The sequence below is a fragment of the Arachis hypogaea genome, chromosome 9 (genome assembly GCF_003086295.3).
Source record: "Arachis hypogaea cultivar Tifrunner chromosome 9, arahy.Tifrunner.gnm2.J5K5, whole genome shotgun sequence".
Lineage (NCBI taxonomy): Eukaryota > Viridiplantae > Streptophyta > Magnoliopsida > Fabales > Fabaceae > Arachis > Arachis hypogaea.
In genome coordinates, this window is record NC_092044.1 from 36,882,039 (window position 1) to 36,894,054 (window position 12,016).

The following is a 12,016-nucleotide window of genomic DNA, read 5'->3' on the forward strand; positions in this document are numbered from 1 at the left end:
CAAAGGACTTCAAAGCTCTCGATATGACCTCGTACGACGTTACATCAGATCTAAGCCATCATCTCAGTAATTTCAAAAGTAGAATGTATCTCACCAATGCCTCAGATGCAATTCAGTGCAAAGCCTTCCCGACTACCTTAACAAAGACAATAATTAAATGGTTCGACAATCTGCCCCCAAGGTCCATCGCAAGCTTTGACGATTTAGCTGGAAATTTTCTTGCTAGATTCTCCATCTAGAAGGACAAAACCAAGCACGCACCAAGCCTATTAGGGATCAAGAAAGGAGATCGGGAAAGTCTTCGAAACTACGTGGAAAGATTCAATAAATCATGTCAGGACATACAAAGTCTGCCAACTGAAGCAGCCATTATGGGTCTCATCAATGGCCTACGAGAGAGACCTTTCAGTCACTCTATATCAAAGAAACATCCCACATCTCTGAATGAAGTGCAAGAACAAGCAGAGAAGTACATCAACATGGAGAAAAACTCTCGACTAGGTGAGGCCTCAAAATCCGGATTCTCCTTCTCCTCCCGAGATATAGATAAAGACTCCAAAAAAAAAAGATCAGCATGGAGAGAAGATTAAGAAATACCACAATTACACCCCTCTTCGAGTATCTCTTGCGGAAGTGTATCGAGAAGTATGCCACACTGAGAAGAAATCCACACCATCAAACTCAGGGGAACTCAAGGTCGGGAAGAACTTTGTCCACAACCTAAGGGCGAGATAGAAAAAGTCCAGATCGGAGATGTCCCAGATAAAACAACCAATATTGGTACAATCGTAAAAGGCGATGTAAAGGAGTCTCTCATATAGTTCTTAAAAGATAATGTCGACCTCTTCGCGTGGAAGGCCGCAAACATGCCGAGCATTGACCCCAAACTAATGTGCCATAAGCTGGCAATATACTTAGGATCTCGGCCAGCACAACAGAAGCGTCGGAAACTCGGACCTGAAAGATCTCAAGTTGTGGAAGAACAGGTACGAGCTCTACTGGGGCAGGATTCATAAGAGAAGTCAAATATCCGCTATGGCTAGCCAATGTTGTCTTAGTGAAAAATCAAATGGGAAGTGGCGGATGTGCACCGACTACACCAATCTTAACAAAGCTTGCCCAAAAGATCCCTATCCACTCCCAAGTATTGACGCTCTGGTGGATGCCTCTTTCGGATACAAATACCTCTCTTTTATGAACTCTTATTCGGGATACAATCAAATCCCGATGTATCCGCCTAATCAAGAAAAAACCTCATCCTTAACCCCAAAAGCAAACTACTGTTACGTCGTCATGCCAATCGGACTCAAAAACGCAGGAGCCACCTATCAAAGATTAATGAACAAGGTCTTTGCAGATCATATCAGGAAACTCATGGAGGTATATGTGGACGACGTGTTAGTAAAAACACATAGCGAGGAGTCATTACTGTCCGACCTTGCCCAAGTGTTCAATACCATAAGAAAGCATGTCATGCGACTTAACCTTGCAAAATGCACCTTTGCAGTAGAAGCTGGCAAATTCTTCGTTTCCATGCTCACACAAAGAGGAATCGAAGCAAACCCGGACAAGTGTCGGGCTATACTTGACATGAAAAGCCCGACCTGTGTCAAAGAAGTGCAACAACTCAATGGGCGACTGGCAGCCTTGTCCAAATTTCTAGTCGGATCAGCCATAAGATCTCTCCCCTTCTACGCCACACTAAGGAAGGGAAAGAAGTTCGAATGGACACCAGACTGCGAGCAAGCCTTCCAGGATTTCAAAAGATTCCTGGGACAACCTCCCATTCTTACCCGACCACGGGAAGGAGAAGCCCTCATATTATACCTTGTAGTAGGAAGTCTGGCAGTAGCCTCAGCATTAGTCAGAGAGGACGAAACTGGACAACAACCTATATACTTTATCAGTAAAGCACTACAAGGGTCCGAGCTGAACTATCAAAAGATAGAAAAGTTCGCATACGCTCTCATATTAACCTCTCGACGACGTCACCCATACTTCTAGGCTCACACCATCAAAGTTCGGACCAACCAGCCCATGAAAGGCATTTTGCAGAAAACAGATTTAGCGGGAAGAATCCTATAGTGGGCAGTCGAGTTGTCTGAATTCGATCTTCAATATGAAGCTCGGACAGCCATCAAATCACAGTATCTGGCCGACTTCATTGCAGAGTACACTGACACCCCGAAAATCCCCATAAATTGGAATCTCTATGTAGATGGCTCTTCAAATAAAACCAGAAGTGGAGTATGTGTGATAATAGATAGTAATCATGGAACCCAAATCGAGCTCTCGCTGAAGTTTGAGTTCCCTACTTCCAATAATCAGGCTGAGTATGAGGCGCTACTGGCTGGTTTAAAGCTGAATAAAGAGATCGGAGCCGAAAAACTGTTTATCTTCAGGGATTCACAGGTTGTCACCTCGCAAATAGCAGGGACCTACTGACGTCGGAATTTTTGCTAGTAAAGAATTTTATAAAGTCGCGTTGTAAGTATAGATTCTGAACCAACAGAAATCCCTTTGTACAAACGTTTTGGTTGTCACAAGTAACAAACCCCTAAATAAATTGATAATCGAAGTATTTAAATTGATAACAGGGAGGTGTGTTCTTATTATTGGTTATGAGTTTTGTAAATTGGGGGTTTTGAGAATGAGGAACAAGTATGATAAATGACAAATAAAATAAATAAATGACTGTAAAATAAACTCTTGGCAAGGTATGAGAAATTGGAAGTCCTATCCTAGTTATCCTTATCAATGATGATGAAAATTGAATCTTAATTCCACTTAGTTAACCTCTGCTGGTGCGAAGGAAGGTCAAGTGGCTAATTAGTTTGATCTTCAAATCCTAGTTAATTCCTAGAAAAAGTTCAAGCTAATTAGCAAAGATAGCGATTATCGATCACGATGAGTTTGATAACTCAAGAATTACTGATTTCTTAACCAAAGCCAGGAATGTAGAAAGCTAAATTAAAATCATAAATATCTGGAATACCTCAAATAACATTCGTTCAAAGCAGTCAAATCTAACATGGAAAATATTCATAAGCCAATTGGGCAACATAAATCAAACATAAATAAAAGCATTAAAGTATCTCAAAGTAGAAGAGAGGTCAAAATAAAGGAATATTGAACCTGATATGAAGAGTTGAATTAAATTCTTAATTTCTAAAAAATCCTAATTTCTAAATCCTAAGAGAGAGGAGAGAACCTCTCTCACTAAAACTACATCTAAACTTTGAAAAGTAACTAATTGGCTAGCTCCCTTGAGTCTCTGCATGTTCCCTAATTTAATCTGTGTTTCTGGGCCAAAAACTGGGTTAAAATGCGGCCCAGAATCTCTGCCAGCGACTTTTGTAATTCTGCAGATCCCGCACGTCACGCGTCTGCGTCGTCCACGCGATCGCGTCACTTAGCGTTTTTCGTACCACGCGTGCGCGTCGTCCATGCATTCGCGTTGTTCGTGCAGCTTCCAATCCGCGCGGTCGCGTCAGGCACGCGAACGCGTCACTTTGATTTCTTCCATTTCCCGCGGTCGCGTGAGCCATGCGACCGCGTGACTTCTCGCTGGTCATCTCCTCAATTCCTTGTGTTCCTTCCATTTTTGCACGCTTCTTCTTCATTCTCTAAGTCATTCCTGCCCTATGAAGCCTGAAACACTTAACACACAGATCATGGCATCGAATGGTAATAAGAGAGGATTAAGATTAGCTAAATTAAGATCAAAGAAGCATGTTTTCAATCATAGAACTAAACTAGGAAGGAATTGTAAAATCATGCAAATACTATGAATAAGTGGGTGAAAAGCTTGATAAAACCACTCAATTAAATACAATATAAATCATAAAATAGTGGTTTATCAACCTCTCCACACTTAATCATTAGCATGTCCTCATGCTAAGCTCAAGGAAACAAAATAAATGAGTAGGGAAAAGCAAGACTCATGCAATGCAATCTATGAATGTGAATGCAACTACATGCTAAAATGATTCTACCTTCTTGGTGAAAAAGTAAATAAATCTTTCAAGAATAAATATGAACTGGATTTCACTAATTCAAATCACAAAATACAATGCAAATAACTTGCAAGAAAAAGATAGCTCATGAAAGCAGGGAACATAGAATTGAGCGCTGAACCCTTACTAGTAGTGTATATCACTCTAACTCTCAAGTGTCTAGGGTCAATTCTCTCAATTCTCTACTAATCTTGCTTTCTATAGCTTGCTCTTCATCTAACAATCAACAAAAATTTAATGCACCAATACACAAATCAAGAGGTCTTTTAAGGGTTGTATGGGGTTAGGGTCAAGGTAGGATTGTATTTGGCCAAGTGGACTAGAATCTGAATCCTTAATTAACATAAACTTTCCACCTAACTTAAGACAATCCATTTAATTAAAATACAAAATCTAACTTCCCATTAACTGTGTTTTTCATATATTCATGCATCCTAAATTTGAGTTCAGTACATATGCATTGATACCAACACTTACTTTGGGGCATTTTGTCCCCTTTTATTATTTGCTTTTTTTTTTCTTTTCTTTTTCACTTTTTTTTTCTTTTTTTTCTTCTCAATGTATATGATTAAGGTTTTAATGCATAAACATGTTCTTAACATTTTTCATACTTTCACACAAAGTCTAACATACTCAATTCCCAAACCAAACGTTTCAAAACCCACTTTTCCCACACTTAATTCATGAGCACTCTCACTAGTCTAGCCTAATCAAGGATTCAAATTAAGGACATTATTTTTTTCTGCTTAGAGTTAGTGATGAGCTAAAGTAAAGAACAAGGGGTAAAATAGGCTCAAATTAGTTTGCAAAGGATAATGGAAGGGTAAGGCCATATGGGTATGTAAGCTTAGTGAAACAAGGCCTCAATCATATAAGTGCATGCATACATCAAACAGTGGAAATATAGAATCAAGCAAGACAAAGATCACAATTTTAGAGAGAAAAACACACAAAAATAAAATATATTGGTTGATAAAATGCAACCAATCAAATAGGCTCAAAATCTCACTGGTTTTGTGTGTTCTTAGCTCTAAACCATGTTCCAAAATAATATTTCTTCACACAAGTTTTTCAAAAAGTTTTGTTCAAATTAGTAAAATACTATAAAAGGTTTCTTTGAAAAAGAAAATATTACTTCAACCAAGTGGTAAAATATGCACAAAATTAAGAAAATATGCAATTAAATATGCAAATGCAACAATGAAAAACAAAAATTGGTGTTGAGAAGGGACTAACTTACCCGTGGAGATCGGTATCGATCTCCCCACACTTAAAGATTGCACCGTCCTCGGTGCATGCAAAGGTGTGCAGGTGGCGGGGGTTGTGGTTCCTCAGCAATGCTCGTTGTAGAGTCTTTCTCTTTACTCTTCCTATTGGCCAGCCTGAAAAAGGGAGAAGAGAAAGAGGCATGAAGTCAAAGGGATAGAGCAAGAGAGAGGGCAGTACTAGTAAGAATCATGCCAAAATAAAGAGGAATGTCGTTAACACATGGTCGCGATTCCATGAAATTAGGACATCAACGGAAACATAGCATGATAAATTGAGGCAATTAAATGCAAGATGTTTATTGGCATGCTGGCAAAGGCATGAGTAGCGTAAATCAAGCATTAAAAGCCTTAATGTATTATTAGTCGTGAGAAACTAACAATAACGTTTGTATGGACAATTATATTTAATTAATAAAATATTGAAAAGGGTTTTGTGAAAAACAGGCATTAAAGTAGTAGGATAACTTAAAAGTAGTGCATGATGCCATACGGGCTTTTTCACAAACACATAGCAAGCATGGTAAATAAGTCATTGAAAGTATTAAATTGAACATGCAAACAACCTTTTAAAAAGTTATATAATTGTCAAACAATTCTTTGAATAATCCACAAGCAAAATAAATAAATTTCTAACACCAATAAAAATGATGCAATGAATGAAACTATGCAAATAAATTAAATAGAAGTGAAGAGGGATGAGAAGAAGAAAGTAAGAGAAGGAAGAAGAAAGAAGAAAAGAAATAAGAAGGGAAGAAAATATTTAAATATAGGGAAGATAAGATAATATAATTGGCTGCTCAGGATAAGCTGTGCGCCGCTTGTGACGCGGACGCGTGAGTGACGCGTTCGCGCGGATAGCGCTTCTATGAAATGATGCGGACGCATCATCCACGCGGTCGTGTGGATCAATTTGTGCCATTAGCACGAGGGCAGCCTCGCGGTCGCGCAACTCTCTGTTTGAAATGCATATTGCCAAATCCTTGGGTGACGCGATCGCGTGGTTGACGCGATCGCGTGAATGGCCTGAATTTGAAAACGGCGTGAATGCGTGGGGCACGCATACGCGTGGCAAGGCTTGTGTGTCTAGCACAAGTCCAGCCTAATTCTAGCTCAATTTTCGGCCATACACCCTTTAGATGTCGATTTTGAGGCACGCGTTCGCATGGGTGACGCAGACGCGTGGGAGGCATTTTTCCCACATGACGCGGATGCGTCAGCGACGCGGTCGCGTGGATCAATTTGTGCCAAAGGCACGCCTCCAGCCACACTTTCGCGTGACTCTCTGTTCACTTTTCTTTTCTCCCTAATGCAACTGCGACGCGGACGCGTCAGTGACGCTGTCGCGTCGCGTGCGATTTTTTTTATATAATTCTGTATGCAGAATGAAATGCTTAATATGAATGCTATGCAAGTATGCAGGATTCCAGGTTCAATCAAAACTCAAAAACAAACAAAACAGACTAGAATTAAAACTGAAAGAGGAACGATAATACCATGGTGGGTTGTCTCCCACCTAGCACTTTTTGTTAAAGTCCTTAAGTTGGACATTCTGGTGAGCTCCTTGTTATGGTGGCTTGTGCTTGTATTCATCCAAGAATCTCTACCAGTGTTTGGAATTCCCACAGCTTCCGAGATCCCAAACTAGGTACAGAAAGCCTTCAAGCAAACTAAAGCAAGTGACAAGGCCCCAAGAGTATTGATTTCTAGATTGAATTTCGGGGTCCCAAATCTTGCTTTTGCACCCGTCTTCTTGTTGAGCAATATTGTTCCATCCGGGTGGCAAGCAGTCTGAATTCTCACTGAAGCAGCCAGACAACTTCCTAGACCCATTCAGTTGAGCTCTACACCAACCTTTACGTTTAAACTTTGAGCTTCCAACCATAATGAATCTTGCAGGACCATTCTTACCACTGACCATCTTCCTCTTACTCTTAATGCCACAAAGAGTTCTAAGTTGACCATCCATCTCCAGTAGCCCATATTCAAGTGAAATTAGGAAGCTAAGGGATATGAATTTTATCCACTTGAATGTTGTGAAGGATGATGGCAACGTAGGGGGAGGGGTTTCTAATGAACTTGCAAGCTCCACTCCCTTGTGCTATTCTCTGACAACTTCCACCTCTTTGTAAGCTTCTTTAATTTCAACCTCTTTCTGTTGGTGGCTTTCTTCCAATTCAATCTCTTCTTCATTGTTTACCAAGGGCATGGGAGGTTGTGCTTCTTCTTCTTTAAACTCCATATCAAGTCCAATGGAAGAGGATTCAAATGTAGATAAGAATTCATCAATGATTGAATCCATCTCTTGATCATCCCCTTCAAAGTCTTCAACCATGCTATGCCTTGGAAGTTGTACACCCTTCTCAACATCAATTTCAAACATTTTTGAAGGAGGCTCTATAACTTGACTTTCCCATGGAGGTTCTGCATCTCCTAAGTTTTCAACCACTTCTTCCTCTTTAATGGCAGGCGCAGCTTCTTCCAATTGTTCCAATACAAAATTGTGCTGCTCACTGTCCACCGGAGTTTCTAACTTCTCCTCCATGCTACATTCTTCATTAGATTCTCCACATGAAGCCATGGGGGTTTCATGAGTGTCCGAACGTTGGAAAGGTAATCGATTTATTGCTTGATCCAGGTGTTTAAGTATGAAATCGTATTCATCCTTGATGATTTCCTGTTCAACTATTTCTTCACCTTCAAGTACAACATCCTCCTTGTTGTCTTCTTTCACTAGTTCTTCAATCGCGCTGTCAACTTCAAGGGTCTCTACTACCTTCACCTTTAGTGCCTCCTCTAGCTCCTTATGAAGTATGGATTCACGAAGATGATCCTCTCTCTCTTGTTCCATGTCAATAGTATCAGTAGGATTATGTTGCTCTTGGATTGATGGATATTGGTGCTCTTCCATGGATGGTGGTGATGGGATGGGTGGATCATTATGTGGTTGAGATGGAAGTACATTAGAGCTTGAGGGTTGAATACTAGGAGTATTTGGTGTTCTAATTTGGGCGGCGAGAGCTTGTATAGCAGAGTTTAGATCGGCAAATGCTTTCTCTATGGAGGTTTGGGGTGGATAGGAGGGTTCATTTGTTGGGAGAAAAGGTTCATAACACGGAGGTGGTTCCTCTTGATAAGGATATGGAGATGGTGTATATTGAAGTGGTAGTTCTGGGTATGGTTTTTATGGTGGTTGGTATGGTGGACAAAGGTTGGGGTCATATGAAGGTGAATGGAGGAAAGGGGCTTGTGAGTGTGGTGGTTCATAGTTATGTTGTGAGGATGGTCTCTGAGCATACGGTGGGGCTTGTTGGTAGCTACTAGGCGGTCCACCATATCTATCAGCTTGGTATACATTGTAGAATGGTCTTTGTCTGTGATATCTAGGAGGGTGTTGTTGCCTAAAGGGTTGATCAGATCCTATTGGCTCCGTCCATCTTTGATTGCTTCGACCTTGATGCATATTCCTGTTATAGCTTCCTCTTCCTGCAACATAGTTGTAACCAGACTCATAGCTAAAGGGGTGAGAGTTCATAGTAGTAGGAGAAAATAAAAATAAAAACTAACAAAAAAGAAAATATTTTGAAAAAGATTTGATTTTTTTTTGAAAAATATTTACAATAACCAGTAATAAGGCACACATTTGCAATTTCCTAGCAACGGCGCCATTTTGACGTCGGGATTTTTGCTAGTAAAGAATTTTATAAAGTCGCGTTGTAAGTATAGATTCTGAACCAACAGAAATCCCTTCGTACAAACGTTTTGGTTGTCACAAGTAACAAACCCCTAAATAAATTGATAACCGAAGTATTTAAACCTCGGGTCGTCTTCTCAAGGAATTGCAGGGAGGTGTGTTCTTATTATTGGTTATGAGTTTTGTCAATTGGGGGTTTTGAGAATGAGGAACAAGTATGATAAATGACAAATAAAATAAATAAATGACTGTAAAATAAACTCTTGGCAAGGTATGAGAAATTGGAAGTCCTATCCTAGTTATTCTTATCAATGATGATGAAAATTGAATCTTAATTCCACTTTGTTAACCTCTGCTGGTGCGAAGGAAGGTCAAGTGGCTAATTAGTTTGATCTTCAAATCCTAGTTAATTCCTAGAAAAGGTTCAAGCTAATTAGCAAAGATAGCAATTATCGATCACGTTGAGTTTGATAACTCAAGAATTACTGATTTCTTAACCAAAGCCAGGAATGTAGAAAGCTAAATTAAAATAATAAATATATGGAATACCTCAAATAACATTTGTTCAAAGCAGTCAAATCTAACATGGAAAATATTTATAAGCCAATTGGGCAACATAAATCAAACATAAATAAAGCATTAAAGTATCTCAAAGTAGAAGAGAGGTCAAAATAAAGGAATATTAAACCTGATATGAAGTGTTGAATTAAATCCTTAATTTCTAAAAAATCCTAATTTCTAAATCCTAAGAGAGAGGAGAGAACCTCTCTCACTAAAACTACATCTAAACTATGAAAAGTAACTAATTGGCTAGCTCCCTTGAGTCTCTGCATGTTCCCTGACTTTAATCTGTGTTTCTGGGCTGAAAACTGGGTTGAAATGCGGCCCAGAATCTCTGCCAGTGACTTTTGTAATTCTGCAGATCCCGCACATCACGCGTCCGCGTCGTCCATGCGATCACGTCACTTAGCATTTTTCGTACCACGCGTGCGCGTTGTCCATGCATTCGCGTCGTTCGTGCAGCTTCCAATCCGTGCGGTTGCGTCAGGCACGCGAACGCGTCACTCTGATTTCTTCCATTTTGTGCGGTCGCGTGAGCCATGTGACCGCGTGTCTTCTCGCTGGTCATCTCCTCAATTCCTTGTGTTCCTTCCATTTTTGCACGCTTCTTCTTCATTCTCTAAGCCATTCCTGCCCTATGAAGCCTGAAACACTTAACACACAGATCAAGGTATCGAATGGTAATAAGAGAGGATTAAGATTAGCTAAATTAAGACCAAAGAAGCATGTTTTCAATCATAGAACTAAACTTGGAAGGAATTGTAAAATCATGCAAATCCTATGAATAAGTGGGTGAAAAGCTTGATAAAACCACTCAATTAAATACAATATAAACCATAAAATAGTGGTTTATCACCTACCAAGCCAAAGATCCTGCCATGAAAAAGTACCTGGACAAAACCAGGGAACAACTCGAAAAAATCCAGGAATATGAGATCCGATATATACCTCGGGAACAGAATGCTCGAGCTAACGCACTGTCAAAATTAGCCAGCACCAAATCAGGTGGCAATAATAGGAGCCTCATCCAACAAAATACTACAGAACCCGTCAATCTTAAAAGAAGAAAAAGTCCTAGCCATATCCGGTCAGGATCAAGGATGGATGACTCCTAAAATCAGCTACCTCAATCAGAGATACTTGTTCCGAGGGTTACCTGAAACTGTAGGTCGATCTCAGACGAGATCTTCTGTACTGGTCGGAACTGTTGTGTCTGACTTGTTGGACTTGGTGTTGGTGTTGATCCTTCGTCACCGGAGGGTGGTGGTACCTTCAAGGGACTCCGATGCTTAAGTTAGTAAGGGTATTAAGCAGGTTTTTAGTAGAATCAGAGTATGAGTTATACCTGGGTGCTCCAGTGTATTTCTAATGGTGTAGAGCAACCTTCTTAGATAGGATAAGTTAGTTATCTTATCTTATCTTTATCTTCGAGCGAGGTCATCTTATCTTCAAGGGAACCGCCTTTATCTCTATAGGCTTGTGATGCCCTTAGATTTGGGATGTGTTCCTCTGTTTGGGCCCTTTATTGGGCTTTCCTGGTAGTTTGACCGAGCTCTTTGAGAAGAGGTCGGATTGTTCTGACCTGAAGAGGTCGGTCGACTTGTCAGTAGAACATCCCGGGTCAGACAGCTCGACCCAGGGTATGAACAGTGCCCCTACTCGAGCTCGGTCTTCTGTTTTGACGTCGAGTCTTCAGTTTTAGGACTTCGATCCTTTTATAGTAAAGCCGAACTCGAGCATTTTGTCGACTTTGCTGCAGCTTTTGAACGTGAAGTGTTTCTCCTTCGCTTTTAGAAGCGCGCGCTTTTAACCCTTTTCTGTCTTGGGAATGTGCGAGGGTTTAATACCCTCATTAATTGGTTTTTAATGCCCCATTTCTCTTGCTTCTTTTATATTGAACTTTACACACAGAAAATGGTTTTTTCTCTTCTCTGTAACTTCCCCCCTTTTCGCTCTATCTTTCTACTTTGCCTGAGACTTAGCACATTCGCATTTTTCCTCGTGACACTGTTTGGTGATTGTTGGTGATTTGTTTGAAGGGCAATTTTGTTCATCCGTCTTTCAACTTCTTCAGAGCTTTCTTCTTTCAAGTTGGCTTCTCATTTCTTTACTTTTCTCGTTACTCCTTTGTTTCTTGGAAAAGTTTAAATTTTGTTTGAACGCATTGTCGGAAAGCTTGAAACTTTTCGTGTTTCTATGCCTGTCTATTCATTGTGATGTACTTTTCTGTCTTTCTTTCAACCTTATGTGTACTTTGGTGTTTCTACTGATGGATGGGGTTTTAAGGCTTTGCATGTTTGTCTACTACTTCTGTAGATTTTGTAGCTTGTCGGGATAATGGCTTGTTTGATTCTGGGAAAGGTTGCGTCTTTAATTATTTTTCCTTGGTGTATTTTGTTGCTTGGTAGTTTTTGTAGACTGAAAGTGTATTTGAGAAATGGCTTAACCCATTTTTCTTCGGAGTGTTAATTGAAAGAAAA